Source organism: Macaca fascicularis, chromosome 4 (genome assembly GCF_037993035.2).
Source record: "Macaca fascicularis isolate 582-1 chromosome 4, T2T-MFA8v1.1".
In the NCBI taxonomy this organism is placed as follows: domain Eukaryota; kingdom Metazoa; phylum Chordata; class Mammalia; order Primates; family Cercopithecidae; genus Macaca; species Macaca fascicularis.
The window spans coordinates 7195469-7216011 of record NC_088378.1 but is presented as its reverse complement, the minus strand read 5'-3'; the positions used below and the strand labels follow the sequence as shown (position 1 = coordinate 7216011).

The window sequence follows — 20543 nt, the reverse complement described above, 5'->3', positions numbered from 1 at the left end:
ACTGGTGGGTGGAAGTAGGATAAATGCTCAGAATTGAGGAGAAAGCACTGTAGTCTTCAGAGGCAAATACTCCAGGAAACAAATCTCCTGAAATGCATGGGTAAGATGTGACCTTTGAGCAGCCATGACCAGGAAGGCTGACAGTTCTCTTACTACAAAGAAGAAACCATCCAGGCAGATGAATATGGAGTGGGACTTAGCAGTGTGAGGCAGAGCTAGGCAGGAAGAAATGGAACACCCAGACCAGCCGGGGTCAGAAATCACTCTGAGGACACCCACACTGCAAGTTGCATCAAGCCTCTGGTGAATGAGGATTTGACATTTATGTAAGAGCTGTGAAAGCTAGATAGGTAGAGAGAGAGACACATATGCATATAGATAGCTACACATGCATGCATATAAAATGGGGCTTCACTGTTCAGAATGATGTACATAGTTATCATTTCATCTGTCAGTGCAATGTTTCCCAGTTATTTTGCTGTCTTTTACAAATAAGTCTTTCTAAATTTTGTTACTGAATTAGAATTCAAAGAAAAAGTTATTTCAAGATTTTGGCCCTAGAATGGACAAGCCAGTTTGACAGCATCCTGTACAGACTCCTGCCTCCATCAAACACATGCCACAGGTGTGCAACACGGTGTAATGGAAATAAATTATGATACAATGAAGAGTGGAGCAACTTTATCTGTAAACTCTTATGAATTGAGTTTAAATCACAAAACACTATAATTGAGTTTGGATAGGAACTTTGTTTCTGTCCTGTTCTGTATTGCAATAAGTTGGGTGGGCAATGAACCTGTCACAATACATTTAAAATGGCAATGAATATTTGATGTCTTTGTACAAAAGAGAGCAACTTCAAGAAATAAGATATTTCTCTATGGTTATACCTTGCAAATGAATAAACAGGCTTTCATCTCTGTGACCTTGTGCATTTAGTATGTGGGTGGGCATTCATGGGTTGAATGTTTGGGTGGCAATAATTTTACGTGGAATGAATGACTTCTTGGAAGCCATACTGTTTGTTTCCCACCATCTGTCAGTCAAGCATTAGTCTGCTCTGGACCAAGGCGTCCATCGTCATCCTCACAGCTTCTGCTGGGATGCCATGTCATTCCTAACACCAGCCTTTCCTTTGGTTCTGGAAGACACCGGTTTCTTCCAGAGCATTATGTGGTTTCCTCTCCTTTCGCAGAATTCACATGCAGTCAATCTGAATTTTAGAATTATTTAATATTGAGCTAAGTAAAAAATCAGCTGGATAAACTACAGGTTATAAGAACTTTTCAATCTAATACTCTATTTTAGCAAACTTTTATTGATGCATGATGTACAGAAAAGTGCACAGATCACAACTACACAGCTCAGTGAATGCACAAAGTGAATCTGTCTTGTTCACCACAGCACAATCCCAGAAAGAAAACACTGCCAGTGCTACTGAAGTTCCCCTTGCTCCTCTCTTGATCATTGTTACCACCCTAAAGGTAATTACTATCCTGACTTCTAAAACTGAAGATTAATTTTGTCTGTGAGTGAACTTCATATAAATGGAATCATGCGGGGTGTACTATTTTTGTTCATGTTCTTTCTCTTCATATGGTGACACTCATTCATGCTATTGAATGTAGCTGTAGGCTGTTTTTGCTGTGAAGTATTTCATTTTATGGATATACCAAAATCTGTTTTTCTCTTGTATATGTTTGAGTTGTATTCTCATTTTTGGCTATCATAAATAGTGCTGCCGTGAACAACCTTGTACAGGTCTTTGGATGCACAAAAGTACAGGAGCGTCATTTCTGGGTGACAAGAGATGCATACGTTCAGACTTACTAGATACTGCCAGTTTTCCAAAGTGGTTGGACAAATATACACTCACACCAGCAATTTATGAGAATTACAGTTGTTCCACTTCCGTGTCAACTCTTGGCATAGTCAGTCTTTTTAATTTTAGCTTCTCTGCTGGTCATGTAGTAGTATCTTTTTGTGTTACTGTTTGTTTGCTTTCTTTTGGTATGAGACAGGGTCTTGCTTTATCTTCCAGGCTAGAGTTCAGTGGCGAAATCACAGCTCACTGCAGCCTCAACTTCCTGAGCTCAAGCAATCCCACCACATCAGCCCCTCAAATAGCTGGGACTACAGGTGCCCCACCACGCTGTCTAATTTTTGTGTGTGTGTGTGGTTTTGTTTTTTGTTTTTTGTTTTTGTTTTTGTTTTTGTTTTTTTGTAGAGATGGAGTTTCACTATGTTGCCCAGGCTGTCCTTGAATTCTTGAGCTCAGGTGATCCACCTGCCTCAGCCTCCCAAGGTGCTGGGATTACAGGCATGAGGCACTGTGCCTGGCTTTATCTTGTAGTTTTAATCTGCATTTCTTTGATGACCAAGTGACTAAGGACATTTTGTATCCTTATGAGCCGTTTCAATGTCCTCTTTTGCAACGTGTTTAGCCTGCTTTTCTGTTCAGTTGTCTCTTTCTTGTTGACTTCTATGGGTTATCTATGTTTAGATGGAAGTGCATGATGACAAGGGGTTCAGTGCAGCCTTGGATTAGAACTTGCCCAAAGTCCTTGCTTGTTCTTGAGGACTCACCGGAGGTTTCTTATGATGTCAGTTGAAGCCTCTGTCTTCCACTTTCAGTGAGATTCCCTGGCAGGACCGGACCAAGAATGAGGTGACAGGGGAGACTGTCTATGGCATGTGCCCTTCTTGCCTTCCTACTTGCCTTGAACAGATGGGAAGAAGTTGGTGTTAACCTGTGTGCTAAGAATGTTGGGGCCAATAACCCCATGAAACTAGCTACTCACCAAATGTCCTGTGTTGGGGCAGAAATAGCAGGAAAATAAAAATCTACCATGTCCCACAAAGAGTTGGAGGATCCCAGAAGTTAAAGGACAAGTTCAATGTAAACTTGTCTAAATGAAAGTTAACCCTCAATAGCACCCCTGACAGATGGTGGCCCCAGCTCTGCCCATCAATTCCAGTGATAAGAAACCCAACTCTGTAATATTCGAGGCAAACTGACCCATTATTGGCCAGCTCTGATGATGAGAAAATTCTTGTCTACATTCATATATGTAATGTGCCTCTCTGTCACTTCCACTGCTGATCTTAGATCTTTTCTCTGGAGGCGGAAGGGGGTAAAGGCACTTGCTCCCTTGCTTATGAGAGTTCTTTAAATATTTGAAGATAACCACTACATCATGATGTCACCTCTTAATTTTTCCTTTAAATATAAAAAACTAACCTCCTTGAAATAGACATCAAAAAAGCACCCAAGTCACAGAATACGCTAAAATCAAAGATGAGTAATTTATTATTTATTTTCTTGTTCGATAACATATATCATTTTCCCTTTTGTTCCTTTTATTAAACAGTGATTACCAAGTGGATCCCAGTAGGCTCATTAAAATGTTTAACTTTCATTATTACAGGTAATACCCCTCATTTTGTAGGCCAATTTCTTCTTGCCTGCTAACACCTGCTGTTACCTTTTATTCTGATGATTGTTAATGGAATAATTTTGCGGTGGGGATCTTTTCAGTGTGTGACCCTGGTGAATAGCAAAGCCCTGTTCGAATTTTCCTTCTGTGTGTTGTGTTGTTCGTAATTCAAGGTAATCTTCAAAATGATTGTAATGTGTCTTTTCTCATTTACATGAGAAACTGTCCTTCGAAATTTTGTTTCCTGGAATTGGAGAAGTTTCACAGAGCTGTTCTGAACATACACTGCACTGTATGTTTGTACCTTTGAGTGCAGGGGAGAAAAAGGAAAAAGAGATTTGTTGATTCATAAAAATAAAGGACCACTCTGGCACATTTGGGCAGTTCTTTTTTAGTCTTAGAATTTACTGTGCATATGCATTTATTCATTCAGTAATCAATAAATATTTATGAAGGGCCTATACCAGTCAGGTGCTCTGCTGAAATATTGAGGATACATTAGTGAAAGCTGCCCTCCTTGAGTTTAGCTGCTGGCTGGGGAGACTGGTAAACACATAGGGGTTTTTGATCCCCTACAATGTACAGAATGGAAGGAGCTCAATAAATGGTAACCATTATCACTGCTACTGTTACTACTACTGCTGCCATTACTGCTACTGTGATGCTATTGTTACTACTGCTATTATTACTCCATTTCTATTTTAGCCCTGCTACCCAGCAACTATAAAAGACCCTGGGCTGGGCGCGGAAGCTCATGCCTGTAATCCCAGCACTCTGGGAGGCCGAGGCGGGTGGATCATGAGGTCAGGAGATTGAGACCATCCTGGCTAGCACGGTGAAACCCCGTCTCTACGAAAAATACAAAAAATTAGTTGGGCGTGGTGGCGGGCGCCTGTAGTCCCAGCTACTCAGGAGGCTGAGGCAGGAGAATTGCTTGAACCAGGGAGGTGGAGGTTGTGGTGAACCGAGATTGAGCCACTGCACTACAGCCTGTGCGACAGAGCGAGACTCCATCTCAACAACAACAACAACAACAACAACAGCAACAACAACAAAAGACCCTGGAAAAATTACTGAATTTCCTTGGGCCTTTTCTAACACCATAAAACTAGAGAAAACTAACTAGGTACCTGTTTCTATCTGCAAGATGGCAGTAAGTGCGTTACCAAAACAAACAAACAAAAATGGTGGAGAAAATCAGTGTGCAGATATTTTGGGGAATGCCATTTTAAGCCAAGTTTGCTTATTGAAGATTTCCCTTTAGTGGGTTAACATGCATTATGGATCTCCAAGAACATGCACCAAATTTGTTTGGCTGCCAAATATATATATTTTTTCCTAGTATCTCTCAGTATTAACAAAAACCAGTTTCTCAGAAATAAATCTCTTGTTCTGGGGAACAGATCTTTTCCCCCTCAATACTGAGCTACATAATTTCCTAAGTACTTTGCATCTTGAATGTTCCGTGACTCTACTATGTCTTAAGGTCTTCTGACATTAGGGTAACAATACCCTCCAGTGTGTGTGAGATAAATAATTAACAGTGCTCCCTTAAAAAATATTTCCCGCTTTGAATGATAAACTACATGGTCACCTTACCTAGTGTGGTGATCTTAACTCATTCTCATAGATATTTCTTGGCATATTGCTTCAGTTGCCCACAGAGTTTCTTGACGCAAAATACCCATTAAATATTGAATAATAGGAGCATCTTCCCTCTCCTAACACCATCTCCTCTCAACTGATTACCACCAATTTCCTTTGTATGATTCTCTGTTAAGTAGAGAACGACGAATAGACTTATTATCTGCTCCTTAGCTGTGAGCAGAGCAGAGTCTATGGCACATCTGCTGGGCACCTCGCCCGCCATAGAGCTGTGACATAATTACAAGTCTGGGGCATGATCTTTGCCTTCAAAGTGTTACTTAAGATCTATTATTGCCTTCAATATATTTCTTAAAACCTATTAAATCTATTGGGTGTTGTCGTGTGTTTGGCAAGATATTTTATAATGTAGTAAATGTATAAATTAACCAACAATCCCCATAATTGTTTATTATATTTATCATACATCTCTGCCTTAGGGGCAATAAATGTATTTTTTTTAGCCCATGGAGCAATAGTCTGAATAAAAGCACGTGAGTTGGATAAGGGCTGATTGACTCAATAAATGGTAACCATTATCCATTTATTTGAGTTTCCATATTTGTGACATCAATTTGATAGAACTTACTCCATTTTTTTTCACCCATTTCACCCCTCATCTTTCCCCTTGTTTCTAGTGACAATGATAGGCTCTGGTCTCAGTGGGATGGAAATACAGCCTGGAAGAAATAGGAAACTTTAATATCTGGATGGATTCCTTAAACAGGTAACAGAAACTATAGCCTGAAAACCAAACTGATTTTGATGGACAAGAACCAGAGTTTAAGGGGGAAATAATACAATACATTCTTAGGGACTAAAGAAGGTGGGGTTTGAATATCAAGAACTAAGCTTAGAACACTATGCACAAGATTTGTACCAAACACGTTAAAGGAAAAAGAAAATCTAGATGACATTATAAATTCCACCCCTCAGAGAAGAAATGTGAAAGTAGAATTCGGCTGATTTGAGAATGCTGGGGGAAGATGGAAATGCGCATGCCCCAGAAATCTTCACACCTTTTACTCCTTATCCACCAAATGCTAGGGAAGAAGCTGAAGGTGGAACAGATATTTCGAGGGGACCCAGCAGCAGGAAGGTTGCACCTCACTCTCCGGGGAAAAGTCTGGGAAGGCTGATGGTCTTTCAGGGAAACTCTGTGTTCAGCATGGCCCTGGCACCATGGAGCTTCTAGTCTGGACAGGAAATTTGAGGAGCTTTCTCTGTGGGGTTGGTGGTAGCCACGTGTATTCTACCATCCCCAGCGTGGTGCAAGAAATACATCCAGAAGTTCTGGAACATCCTCCTCTCTACAAGGGGACTAAAAATATATTGAGAAGCCCAGCGGATGGGGAGTTGCCTGGGGTCAGGACCAGAAGTGACAGATTTGATGAGGTGCCAGAGAAAAAGACCCAGCAGCCGGGCAGGTCAAATGAAACCTCTGCAGGTGCCACAGTTCAACTTCCAGGGTTCCGGAGGGCACATGGCCGGGAGGGGAGGAGGGGCAGCAGGGGCCGGAGGGCACAGGGGTCAGAAGCCTCTGTTCTGATGCCAGGACAGTACGCGTCTCGTTGGACACAAGATGAGAGATTGGAGCAAATGACAAGAAAAAGAGAAGGGGAGATTTTTTGAGTCAAGACTATTTATTTAAGGGAGACCTGTTTAAATTGCAAGCGATCGCAGTTGTGGAACTGACGATTTTAAACAAGTTTTCCCACCATCCCCTCAGGTAAAAGCTTGAAAAATAAAGTTCACCTGGGTGATGATTGTCAAAACAGGCCCTGCCCCTTGGGCACTGACTGAGGAGTTTGGTGTGTTCCACACAGGCCGGAGTTTCCAAGGTGGAAGCGCGTTTGAAGTCTGAAGAACAGGGACGGTCTCAGCTTGCCAATCAGGTAAATATTAATCTGAAAAAGCAAGATTTTGTTATAGATTGTAAACAGAAGTTTGACCTGCTCTAGCTTAATAAGAAGGAAGTGTTTTTACGTGCATATTTCTCTAGGGTTTGTAGCTTAATGAGGTCTTTCCTTGGAACCTGATGGACATATCACTCCCTTTGAACTCTGTGGGTAAATGGAATCCTCTGATAGTCCATCTGTTTCCCATTTCCGTTTTCTGTCTCTTGGTTTCGAAGCACACGTTCCCCATTACCTGTTGCTGACCCTTGTTCCATTGCACAGCGGCCTGTCTCGCATCCCCACCCACCCCTCGGGTTGGGAACTGGTCAAAACCATCATCCCTCCGTTTAGCCATCATGGCATTGAAGGGTATTTAGGGTTTTGAGTTCATTGAATTTAAACGGATACACCTACAGCCACAACTGACTTTAAGAAATAATTCTTCTGTTGAAAGTGAAGCATAAATTGGATTTTTTATAAATTAAATCACTTAAGTTTATACTAAAGTGGCCTGAGGAAAGAATCTACTTGTCAGTTCTTTTGACAAGGTAACACATTACTTTACGGATTGTTAATTACCATTTATTCATTGATCCAGTCAAGCACCTTATTTTTGTGTGTAGGGCACTGTGCTAGGTGCTTAACTTATCTTGGCTCTAAATGCATTTTGCCAAGCATGGAGTTTGCATTAAGATATCCTTGTTGCTGTCCTCTGTATAGTGATAGAAGGCTCCCACCTAAAGGGTGACCGGAAAAAATGTACAAATATATATTTTAAAGAAGGTGATAGAGTTCCCTTTGAGTGCTTTAAAATCTCTACCTTGTTATTTTTGGTATTTCACCTTTACTCCAAAGACCCCCTGAATTGCTGGAAGCAGTACAAACTTGGCTAAGTCAGTTACATGACCAGGCAGTGAGCATGGATTTCTGTGCCAGCTTCCACAGGTGGGCCTGCTCTCAGAGGTGGGATCACTTCCTGCTGTCAGACGGGGGATTACTTCCTGCTCCCAGAGGGAGATCACTTCCTGCTCTCAGAAGGGGAATCACTTCTATCTCACGTTCATTCTTTGGCAAGAATTTGAAAGCTGAAAAGAATGATGGCATTTTGACCCGTCATCAATTTCAGCAGGGTTCGAATTTTGTTTTTTCATTCAGCGAACATTAGTACCTACACTGTGTCAAACACGCTTAGATGTTGTAGATACACCGATATACCTGAGAATAAGACTGTCTTCGAAGGGTTCATGGCCGATGGCAGGAAACAAACACATGAATAACTAGTTAAATGCACCATTTATTTATTTATCCAACAACTCTTTATTAATGCTTGTATGTTTGAAGATAAATATTTTATTAGAGATTATTTACAAAGTGCTTGGTGGAGAGAAATGAGAGAGACTTCACTTGGCGTGCAGAGGTGGGATGGGAACTGCAGGGAGCTATTAGGAGCAGCTTTTAGAGAAGAAGATAATTGAATTGAGCCTTGAAATCAGGTGGGGAAATGACTACAAGCATCAGCATCGAGGTTTGGCAGATGAACATGGATAATGAGGATAAATAATGTACACCCTTAGGCTAAAATCAAATTCCTGCTCAGGAATTAGGGACATAAGCAAGTAAGCACTGGGGATCTTTATTTCTGTAGGGGCTGCTTTGCAAGAAACCTCAAATACTACCTCTAGCAGATTCAGATTCAGCTTTTATTAGTCACTCACTTACTATTTGGAATCAGCCACCTTTTTTTTTTTTTTTTTTTTGGAGACAGAGTCTTGCTCTGTCTCCCAGGCTTGAGTGCAGTGGCATAATCTCGGCTCACTACAACCTCCGCCTCCCATGATCAAACGATTCTCCTGCCTCAGCCTCCTGAGTAGCTGGGACTACAGGTGCCTGCCACCATGCCCAGCTTTGGAATAAGCCATTTCTAGTCATTAAAGAGGCGGTATTCATCAGCTTGGACTGGCAGTTTTGCCAAGTTCTGCTAGTTCCCTAATGCCCATCAGATACTCACAGTGCACTTAGAATAAAGACTCCACAGCTGTACTAGTCAGTTTTCACACTGCTGATAAAGACGTACCCGAGACTGGGTAATTTATAAAGAAACAGAGGTTTAATGGACTCACAGTACCACGTGGCTGGGGAGGCCTCACAATCATGGCAGAAGGCGAAAGGGGGGGTGTTCCCTTGGGTTCTCCATGTCCTCTTCACTGATTTCTTAGCCACTGGGCACAAGAAGCAGAGTGCCTGGAATCCACAAAAGATGTTTAGGGGCTCTGAAAAAGTTTTCATTCTTTCTAAAATCAGAAGGAAAAAAATGAATTTCTAACTTAAAGAAAATGTTTTACTATAATGTTAATATACCTGTCTATACCAATACAGCCATAAAATATCATTTTTAATACGTACTTGAGGAGTCATGAAGGCAGAAGTGCCCAGGGCTAGCAAAAGTCAGAATGCAGCTCTAGTTGGAGCAACCCCTTGAGGAGAACAGAGCGAGTAGGTGGGGCCGCCACACAGCACTCAGCAGCTCACCTGCGTATGTCAAGTGTGTGCTGCATACACCCCCATGTTTCAGGTGCTGTATGAGGGTTTCTGTTGTACGCAGCTATTTGAAATTTTGAACGAACACAGTCATTCCTCCCCAACTGGCCCATGCCCAGCTTGTAAGTGACTGAACGGAAATGGTAACAAGGGAGTTCCCCGACTGTGCACACACTGCAGCACCTCTCACGGGATTGGCTGAAGAGCTTTGCTATTTAAGGTTGGGTCAACAGGATATTGCACTCCCAGGATTTTTTATTTAAAATGTTTTTTTCAGTGCATCTCTTTAGTGTAGGGCTATGGCCCAAACGTGGGCTTAGTAGTATTGCACCTATGCACAAATCAATTCCAAGCAACATTTTGGAAGGTTTGGGTGTTTTCTCACTTCAAAATCACCCAGTAGAGGAAACTGCCTCTTTTCCTATAGATGATCTACTTAAGGAACAAGAAGTGTTTTTCTCCTCGATAGACCCTAGCGCCCTTTCCTCAGTCTTCTGCTTCATTTTTAAAGCCAACGCCGGGCTCTTATTCGGCCCTGCACCCTCACATCCTGTCGGCACCTGGCTCAAGTGGGAAAAGTCCCTAGTGTAAACGCAATCTCATTTAAAGAGAAGTAACAAACTCATCTGAGCTGACTTCTTCGGAAATCAGTGATTTCCACCTCCTTTTAAGCTCCTTCCAATGCCTGCCATGGCTGGTGTTAATAAGAACGCCGGCCCCTCATTTCAGAACTTTCTCCGGTTTCCTGATTTGGATATGAATGAGATGACAGTAATAAGAGGCCACCGAGATCGCAGACTCATTGAAACACATTCTTTAGTTGAAGTGGAGAAAAGCTTGGAGAGTCTCCTTCTAAAAGAGCGTCGTCCTCCTCAGCATCTTGTAATTTATCTACATCATCTTAAAGGGTGTTTGAGTAAAGCTTGGTGGATCATAAAGAATCAGTAGAAACATTCAAAATAACAGAGCATTTCTCTCTCTGTCCTTCTGTCTCAGTTTCTGCCTCTCTCCTTCTCCTCTTTCTTCTAAGCTTAGCATCAACCAGAGTAGGCCAGATTGAGCCTGTCTGGTGTTCATTTACTGAAGCAGTTTCTGTACCGCACTGGTTCTCAGCGTATCAGTGAAAGCTAAAATATCACCTTGCAACAGTTTGCTTCAAGCCTCGATCACGACAAATCTGAGAGCAAAGAAAGTCAGGTTACTTGGTAAAAGAACTACGCTTGAGCAAAGGGAGCCTGATTATTGCAGAGAAAATTAAAGAAAAACTAAAGTAGGTCTCAAATGGAGATGGAGTAAAGGAGAAATGAGCCTTCATTTGTGAAGGAAAACGAAGAGACAGAATTAGAGTTACCTCGAGGTGTAAACTGTGGACCAGATGAATCAGAAGCACAGAAATATTCAAGGGCATGTGCAAAGATGGGAGGGTGACGTGTCGCACGGTGCACACACACAGCAGAATGTGGGTCGAACGTGCCCCGCGGGCTGCAGGCCCAGGAAACCCCCGCGTTCCCGGCCTGAATTCAGTCCAGAGGAGGCTGGCTGGTGTTAGCTGTTGCATCATGCCTGCAGGAGAGCAAACGAGTTTTCTTTTTCTTTTTCTCCTTCCCCTCCTCTTTTCCCCTTTCCTCTCTGTTTCTTCCTCTTCTCCCTCCTCCTCTTCCTCTTCCTTCTCTACTTCTTCCTCCTCCTGTTACTCCTCCTCTCCACTCTTTTCTGCATCTCCTCGTTTCCTTTTGAGGCTGATTAGCGGCGTTGTGCTGAAGAAGGCCTGCTCTGGTGTTGCTCTGTCAGCTTTATTGATACATACTTAAATCTTACTTTTATTATATCCTAGGGTGGTAGAAGGTACTAAATTATATCCGTGATGTCTCTGCAGCTGTTACATAATTGTTACATGCCCCATCACGCTTTATTGCCAGACAATTGACTGCTTTGGGAGCTGTACCTGTAAGGTATTAAAAAAATAAGAAATAATGTTATTAATGGTTTGTTGGTAAGAGGCTCAACATCATTTCAAAACAAACTTTGTGCCTCTTTTATTTTTTTCAACAGAACTGCAGCATCTCCGAGTCTTGTGCAGCTGGTTAATGTGATGGCATTTATAGCGAAGGGTCCATGAATGCTTCATGACGGTGCCTCTCTCCCACTGGTGAATTATGTACATTTATGTGGCGTTAAAGCCCTCAAATGGCCCCGTGGAGGCGTGGATCACAGAGAATTGAGGCTGCCTGAAAATGCCTTGCAGGTGGCCTCAGCCAGCCCATGGGGCAAAATGTTCCTTTCCCTTTCCAAAACACACAGCAAAGTAAAAACCAAACACCAATGCTGTTTCTGAATGTTTATGTCCCTCCAAAATTCCTGTGTTGAAATCCTCCCCTCAAGGGGATAGTATTAGGAGGTGGGGCCTATGGGAGCCACTTAGGTCATGAGGATGAAGCGAAGCCACCTTAGAAAAGAGGCCCAGGACGCAGTGGCTCACGCCTGTAATCCCAGCACTTTGGGAAGCTGAGGTGGGTGGATCACGAGATCAGAAGTTCAAGACCATCCTGGCCAACATGGTGAAATCCTCTCTCTACTTAAAAATATACAAAAATTAGCTGGGCATGGTGGCGCGTGCCTGTAATCTCAGCTACTCAGGAGACTGAGGCAGGAGAATTGCTTGAACCAGGACCCAGCAGGTAGAGGTTGCTGTGAGCCGAGATCACGCCACTGTACTCCAGCCTGGGCTACAGAGCAAGACTCCATCTCAAAAAAGAAAGGAAGGAAAGGAAGGAAGAAAGGAAGAAAAGGAAGGAAGAAAGGAAGAAAAGGAAGGAAGGAAGGAAGGAAAGAAGGAAGGAAGGAAGGAAGGAAGGAAGGAAGGAAGGAAGGAAGGAGAAAGAAGAGAAGAGAAGAGAAGAGAAGAGAAGAGAAGAGAAGAGAAGAGAAAAGAGGCGAGGCCCAGGAGAGACCCTCACTCCTTCTGCCCTGTGAGGCTAGAGTGAAAAGTAGCTGTCTATGTGTGAACAGCAGGCAACTGCAGGTGCCTTGGACTTGGACTTCCCAGCCTCCAGAACTGTGAGAAATAAATGTCTGTAGTTATAAACCACCCAGAGTGTGCTGTTTTGTTATAGCAGCCTGAAGGGGCTAAGACAACCAATCATGACAATGGAGAGCAAAGCAACACCCGTCCCGGGAACATGATGGAGGGTTTCCAATTGTGATGACTAGATTACAGTTTAAAAATATATGAATTCAGCCCTCATTTGTGCTTTTATAGTTCTTTGTATAGATTTTGACCATTAAACTTACAATCACTTTGTTTACTTTAAAATAGTTTTGGGTTGCCCTTTCTTTATAGCCACTGTGAACTCTTGGGCTGAAGGGTAAGGCCTGAGAGCCACAGTGGTGAAAAGCATGAACAATACAGGCTCTGGGAGATCCAAGGCCAACTCCAGCTGGTCTGCAGAATGGCTGTGTGACCTTGGGCAAATGATAGACCTCTCTGAGCCGCTGTCTTTTTCTGTGCAAAATCAGGCCAGTGTCTACTGCATTTGTCTGTGGTGAAGATTCAATAATAGATCTAAACTGCCTACCTCAGAACCCGAAACCGAGTAGGTGCTCAAGAATGGTTAGCTGAGTTGAATTGAATTAAATGCATAATTTGCTTTATTTGGACACAGGCCATCACCAATTAAATGATTCTAACAACACCAACATAAAATATCAAAACTAAAAATCTTTTCCCTAGAAATAATGTTTCACTTCATCTTGCATTTGAAAATCCTTTATCCTGTAAGAAATTCTCCCAGAAACCTAATTTATCTACAATTTCAAGGGCCGAGCTTAGTTTCTGTAACCATATAGTTTCATTCTGCCATAATTATATGTCTTTTAAGAAACATTCCATGAGTTGTCCTTGTAGCCCAAATGTATTCGTTTTTGTTAACTCTGGAAAGTGCAAGTTGAGGGTGTTTTGCTTTTGGAAACAGGACTTGATACAGTGAGCCATGACGATTTGACATGCTGGGGTTGTCTCCTAAGAGAAAATCAACTCTCTAATGTGGTTCCAGACCGAGACAGGAATCACAGCGTGTCTGCTTGGGCTGACAGCATTGTGAGGGGGTGTGTGGGGAGTCATGAAGGGTACACCATTAGGCTGGGAGGGGTGGGTTGGTCTCCTGAGAATGGGGCTGCAGTGTTTTCGGAACTAAGTGGGTCCTTTGGGCTTGTCTCCTTGGTTTTGTCCAGGCTCAGTGGGGCACTGTTGGCTGGGAGGAAACATGGCCTTCGATGTTGCCCACTTGGCAGTTTCCACCATTGTTGACTCACTTAGGCTGATGGCAGCTGCCTCTGCTGGGAAGGAAGCGTTTTTCCCACAACATATTAAATTCGGCACTGGAGGATGGCTGGCTGGTCCAGGGGCCGGATCTGGCTCTGTTGCTCACAATGATTCTGTTTGGCAAGCATTTTTAAAAAGCCTTGGTAAGTTCCAGATGGTGACCACTTGCCTCATTTATCCTCCATTTGAAAAAATTCAAAAACTATTCATTTGTTTGCATACCAAGGCAGTACAGAATCTTCTACAGTGGCACTTCAATGGTAAGAATTGGGGTTTTATTTTTTTCCTGTGATTCTTTCCTCGATGTTGTTGTTTATTTAGCAGTGATTGGCTTTTTTGTAGGATTTTAGAATTGGGTATATATTTGGATCAGCTGTATGCATTATTAGGACCCACTGTATGCATTAGCATCAGCTGGATCCATTAGGGTCAGTCATGTATTAGGACCAGCTATATGCATTATGGTCAACGATATGCCTCAAGGTCTGCTGTATGCATTAGGGTCAGCTATATGTGCCAGTTATATGCATTAAAACAGTGATATGCATTACAGTCAGCTGTATGCATCAAGGTCTGCTATATGTATCAGCGTGAGCTCTACGCATCAGGGTCAGGTATATGCATCAGGGTCAGCTATATGCATCAAGTTCAGTTATATGCATCAGGTCAGACATATGCATCAGGGTTGGCTATATGCATCAAAGTCAACTATATGCATCAGGTTCAGGTATATGCATCAGGGTTAGTATATGCATTAAGGTCAGTTATATGCATCAGGTCAGCTATATGCATCGGGATCAGCTATATGTATCAGGGCAGCTAAATGCATCAGGACCAGCTGTATATACGAGGGTCAGCTATATATATGCATCAGGTCAGCTGTATGTATCAGGGTCAACTATATGCATCAGGTCATCTATATGCATCAGGTCAGCTGTACACCTTAGGGCCATTTATGCCCACGAAGGCCAGTGATCTGCATGTCCCTGCTCTTTCATCTGGCAGCTCTTCCCCAACCAATGATCTACCAATGCCTACCTGAAAAGTGACACCTTCCATGGGGGAATTTAAATCGCTGCTACTTTGCTCGGTAGTTTGAAACAAAGCTACATATAGGACTTATTTGCATGAAACACATAATGTGGGCGGCCCAACTTTGGGTATTTCCCCCCCACCACCTCTGCTGAAAGGCCCTAAATCCACATTTATCACACACCCACCTGCTATGAGAATACAATTAAATACCAAATTCTATTCAAGTTTATCTTTTTAAAGCCTCAGAAAAGCTTTAAAACCAGACACTAACAAAGCCAATAAAAAGAAAAGAAAGTTTTGTAGTAAACCAGGGAAGAGTATAAAAGAAAAAATATAAAAGAAAAAAATAGGTAAGCAGCATGTTGAAAACACAGGAAGTCTTTTCAGAAAAGTAAATCAATGTAGAAAAAGGAGTCATTCAGAAAACGTTGACGTATCATAAGAGAAAAATAGTAGGTAAAGAATTAAATTGACAAAAAGTCAATAAGAAATGAAAAAGTGAAAAAAAAAAAAAAAAGGTAGAAAGCAGCTCACACACACAATGCAGAATTGGAAGTTTCCACTGCTAAAGAGGCATTGCTAGGACTGAAGACCAGCCCGAAATCAAGGCCTGGGTTCCTATGCTTCCAAGATGCCAAATGCTCCCCTAGGAATGTGATCATTCAAATTGGGTTCTAAAGCTGAAGGGCTTTACTGCTTTTCTAATTTACTAGAAATACACAAATACAACTAAGGAAAATGGGAGAGAGATCGCTTTTTGAAGGCAATTTCCTTTTCTGTCATCCCTAGCTCTGCTGGCCAGAGCACAGGTTGAATCTCAAGAGGACCCTGAACTCTAGCAGGAAAGCCTAGAGTATGTCTCTTGAGTTTCTTACAGAGCTATATGGAGCTGCTGCTGTTTCCAAAGGGGTTTCAGTTCTCTCCAAGCATCCTGACTATATGACCATGAGCTACTGCTTAACAAACAGCTGCGGTGGGCTTGGAAGGCATGGGTTCCTGATGCATGCCTCTGGAAGGTTCCAGTGAGGTCCTGATAGGCCCCCTACGGCATCCTGATGGTCACACTGTGTTCCTGCCTCGAGCAAGGAACCACCGCCATTATGGCAGGGGCACCGCTTGTGACTTTTGCGAACCCATTAGCATTGCTGTCGTTTATAAAAGCATGATGGCAGTGGGAAAAGAAAAGGTTACAGGGAAGCTATAAAGGAAAGAAGAAAATTAAGGAGAGCTTTCTCCTTTCACGTCTTGCTTTTGTGGCTTTTGCCCTTCCCTGCACTCTGGAATTACTATTGTTGGCAAAAGTGATTGGATGAGTTCTTGAACATAAACATGGCTAGACTTCTCTTTATGTTTGTGGAGGAATTCCCAATGCCTGGAATTTGTAATATGAGTTTTTTATTTATAATCAGAATTTGAGGGATGAGTCTAAGAAATGACTATAGGAATTGATTATGGATGAGTAGTATTGGTTTGTCGAGTTTACAGATTTAGTCAGCAAATGCTCATTAAGTTTCTATTCTACTGCAGGTTTAGGTATTGGGGATGGAGCAGAGAAAGAGGCAGACAAGCGCCCAGCACTAGTAGAGCTTCTGTTCCAGTGGGGAGAGGTCAACAGTCAAGATAGAAGTCAGTGTAATGCAAGTCTTAGGCCATCAGAATTGCAAGAGACACCAGCTGTCTGTAACGCAATAGAGTGCTGCGGTAGCCATGTGAGTCTGACCAAAATAAGGAGAAGGAGTCAACAGTGAGAACAGGAGAGCTGCTGAGAAGACTTCCGGTGGGAATGGGTTTATTCTGCTTGAGCAAAAGAAAGCAGGCCAAATAGGCTAGAATGTAGGCTAAGACAGAGGGACATATGACGTGCTCTAGAGGGAGGCGGAAGCCCATGTGGGGCTCTCCTATAAAAATAGATTTGCAGATGATCGATAACTAAAGCTGTCATGAAAACTTTGACATGGAGCTTACCAATACTGAGCAACGACTGCCGAGTACGATACCAGGCCCTTTATGTTCATAATTTCTAGTCTTCAGGACAGCCCTGGTAGGCTTTGTAGTCCTCATTGTGCAGATGAAGAAACTGATTCTAAGAGGCTTAGTTGCAGGTCATCCAGCTATTAAGTGACAGAGCTGGGATTCGAATATGGGCCTGCCCGACGTAGCACCTTGGCTCAAAACCCTACCCGGGGGCTCTCCAGTCACCTGCAGAGCTGGTTTGACACTGGTGCCTGGCTCCTCCAGGGATTCGGATTCTATAGGTCTGGGGTAGGGCCCAGAGACACATGTATTCTTCAGAATCTCCTCAGGGCATTCAAAAGTTGGCTGAGATTTATAGCAGGACTATAGTTGACTCTGTTATTTTCTAAAAAACTTTAAATAATCAAGCAATCAGTTAAGTAGACAGACAAAAATGAACAAAACCTCTAAGTGTGGTAGGACCCAGGGGTGTACTCTTTAAATCCAGGGTCAGACACAGCAAGCATGAGCCTATCTTCCCCGTCTAACCCACCATGGCTCTTAGACACTCAGTGATAAAGTGGTCATTATCCTTTGTTTAAAATTCTCTTTCTCTTTACTGAGGATATCAGGCAATACCACAGACTCGCAGGAGCTGATAAAGGAATGCCAGATTTTTTTTTCATAAATTGGTTCTTTTTTTTATTATTATACTTTAAATTCTAGGGTACATGTGCGCAACGTGCAGGTTTGATGCATAGGTGTACATGTGCCTTGTTGGTTTGCTGCATCCATCAACTCATTTACATTAGGTATTTCTCCTAATGCTATCCCTCCCCCAGCCTCCCACTCCCCAGCAGGCCCCAGTGTGTGATGTTCCCCACCCTGTGTCCATGTGTTCTCACTGTTCAATTCCCACCTGTGAGTGAGAACATGCGGTGTTTGGTTTTCTGTCCTTGCAGTAGTTTGCTTAGAATGATGGTTTCCAGCTTCATCCATGTCCCTGCAAAGGACATGAACTTATCCTTTTTTATGGCTGCATAGTATTCCATGGTATATATGTGCCACATTTTCTTAATCCAGTCTATCATTGATGGACATTTGGGTTGGTTCCAAGTCTTTGCTATTGTGAATAGTGCTGCAATAAACATACGTGTGCATGTGTCTTTATAGTAGCATGATTTATAATCCTTTGGGTATATACCCAGTATTGGGATGGCTGGGTCAAATGGTAATTCTAGTTCTAGATCCTTGAGGACTCGCCACACTGACTTCCAAAATGGTTGAACTAATTTACACTCCCACCAACAGTGTAAAAGTGTTCCTATTTCTCCGCAAGGAATGCTAGATTTTTTACTAAAAATAAATTTTTGTGCAGAAATATATAAGTGGTACAGCAATAGTGAAATGAAAGACAGAAGGGTTTCAGCATGGGCTGCCCATTTTTCCCTGGACCCCTCACATATGTTGCAAATCTTAGATATCTGCAGATATGTGTATGTGAAGCTTGAGCTACAACCTTTCCATATTGTATTTTATTTTTGTTTTTGCAATTCACTCTCATTTTTATTTGCTCAGTTAATATGTTGTCTCTATTATATAATTGAAGAGCAACCAGAGGTTCCTATTAATGAATATTTAGCACTAAGGATCTGTAATCACAGATTCTTACAGGAGATGATGGAAAATGCCAAGCAACTTTAGAAGAGTTTCCTCCAAAAGAGCTGTTTCAGAGCCTGCCGTGTAAGGAGGCTGTGTCTGTTGTTTGGATTAAAGTTTGTGAGAATGAATTTTCTCACTGGTTTGAGGTGCTTAATGATATTCATGATATTAAGTAAAATATGTACATGTTTACTTTCCTTCAAAAATATTTTTGAACTTTTACTGTGTGTAAAATAGTTTCTTAAATGTTGGGGAGGGGAAGAGAGATGAATCAGACCTGAATCCTCTTACAAGCAAGATTGTTGTCTGGGAGGAGAATAGAGACAGATAAACCAACTCTACTGTGAGGAAGAAGGTAGTGGCTGGAGAAAAGCAGAGATTGCACCATGGTAAAAGCAGGATGAAGGACAGTTACCCAGAGGAGCCAATGTTCAAGCTGGGTCTTAAAGGACGTGTTTCAACAGATGTCTCCACTTCCTATGTTCAAAACTGAACTCCTAATCTTGCCCCCTCTTCCCAGCCCTCCACAGCCCTCAGTGCTAACTGCATCCTTCCTGTAGCTCAGGCTATTCACCTGGAGTCTTCTTCCTCAATTCTTCAGCAGATTATATCTGCTACGTCTTGAAAACACGTCCTAATGAGGCTCAGATGGAATCATTGTCTTGTCCAAATCGTGTGTCAGCGATGAAGCCAGCATTTGAACCCAAACTGCCTTACTTCAGAACTCATTCTCTGTATTGCTCCCCAAGTGTAACATGGAGGGAGAACATTTATTTTGTGTGTAGAGGCTGATGCCATATGGAGAGGAGCATTAGCCTCAGACAGTAGGTTGGGATCAGATCACAGAGGGGTTTAAACTCTAAGTAGAAGAGCTTGAATTCTATTTCACAAACCACAGAGATGTTTGATAATTTGTGGAGGCAAAGGGTGGAATCCAAATGCTACTTCCAGAGGAGTCATCTGGCCAGAGTGTGAGGTTGCTTGAAGAGAAGCCTCTGGAAGTGGAGACTCTTCCAAGGGTTGGGATGAGAAGCACTGGGACCCAATGAGCATTGGGGCTGGAAAGGAAGCAGTGGAATTGGACATTTCAGAGGTTTATTAAACCTAAGTTTGGAATTTATTGGCTTTGGAGGCAAGAAAGGGATGCTCAATGGTCTTTTCCCACTTTCTCTGACACATAGTTTACATACAATAAATGCATTGAGATTGAAGTGAACCTGTATGGTTGGAGATAGTGATGTCATTAACAGAACTTTATTTTGGAAGGGAAATGAGGGAGAAGTTCAACTGATTTTGAGGTGCTTACGGGTCATTCTGCTGAAATTATCAAATCAGGCAGCTAGAGATATGAGGATGAAGAGGGGTGCCTGAAGATTAAGCGTAAGTCACTTAACTTTTATATCAGCAATATTTTGAATTAAATAATCTGAAACTCCTCCATCAGGAGTCCATCTCCAGACAATCTTGACAATATGTATTATATAAAAAATATTTTAATTGCAGAATTGAGCTCATCAAGCAGGAAGTTCCAGAAACTATGAATGAAGTAGAAGTAGGATCTAAGACCATGACCTTAAAGCTGGCATCCTCAAGTGGCTACAGCAAGAGTAGAAAGTTTCAATTAAAAATGTACCCACAAGGGAGGGGGGCCACTACGAGACTTATGTGTCTTAAGTTCTGCACATAAAAATCTCCTCTAAGGTTTTGTAAGCATAACAGTGCCCTCAAACTACTTATAGGGTTGAAATATATATTATCCATGTGGTCCAGGAGCCCATAAGGCAAAATCATTATTTAAAAAGTGATCCTAGGCTGGTAATACTCCTGGAGCATCTGATAAAATTCAACACAAAAGAGTTATAGTTTTATATCTTCATCCAAGGTTACAAAAGACTCCTTCTGATAAAGTCTAGCTGAAGATGTGCTTATGCAAGGAACAACTCCAGTATGAACAACAGGCATAGGACAGTGTGATGTTGGAAGAAATAATAGAAACATAGAAGGATGGAAGACAATGGAGAGCCCAGCATTAGACCGCAAGATTTCAGAAAACAG

At 42.3% G+C, this 20543-nt stretch overlaps 1 long non-coding RNA gene across 1 annotated transcript; it reads right to left on the bottom strand.

Moving 5' to 3' along the window:
* Window positions 1–6641: 6641 nt before the first annotated feature.
* Window positions 6642–10987, bottom strand: LOC135970384 (uncharacterized). The gene is made up of 3 exons (XR_010586062.1): window positions 10869–10987; window positions 9100–9220; window positions 6642–6988 (listed from the first exon to the last, which is right to left on the bottom strand). It is a non-coding gene; the product is annotated as an uncharacterized lncRNA (long non-coding RNA).
* Window positions 10988–20543: the final 9556 nt, after the last annotated feature.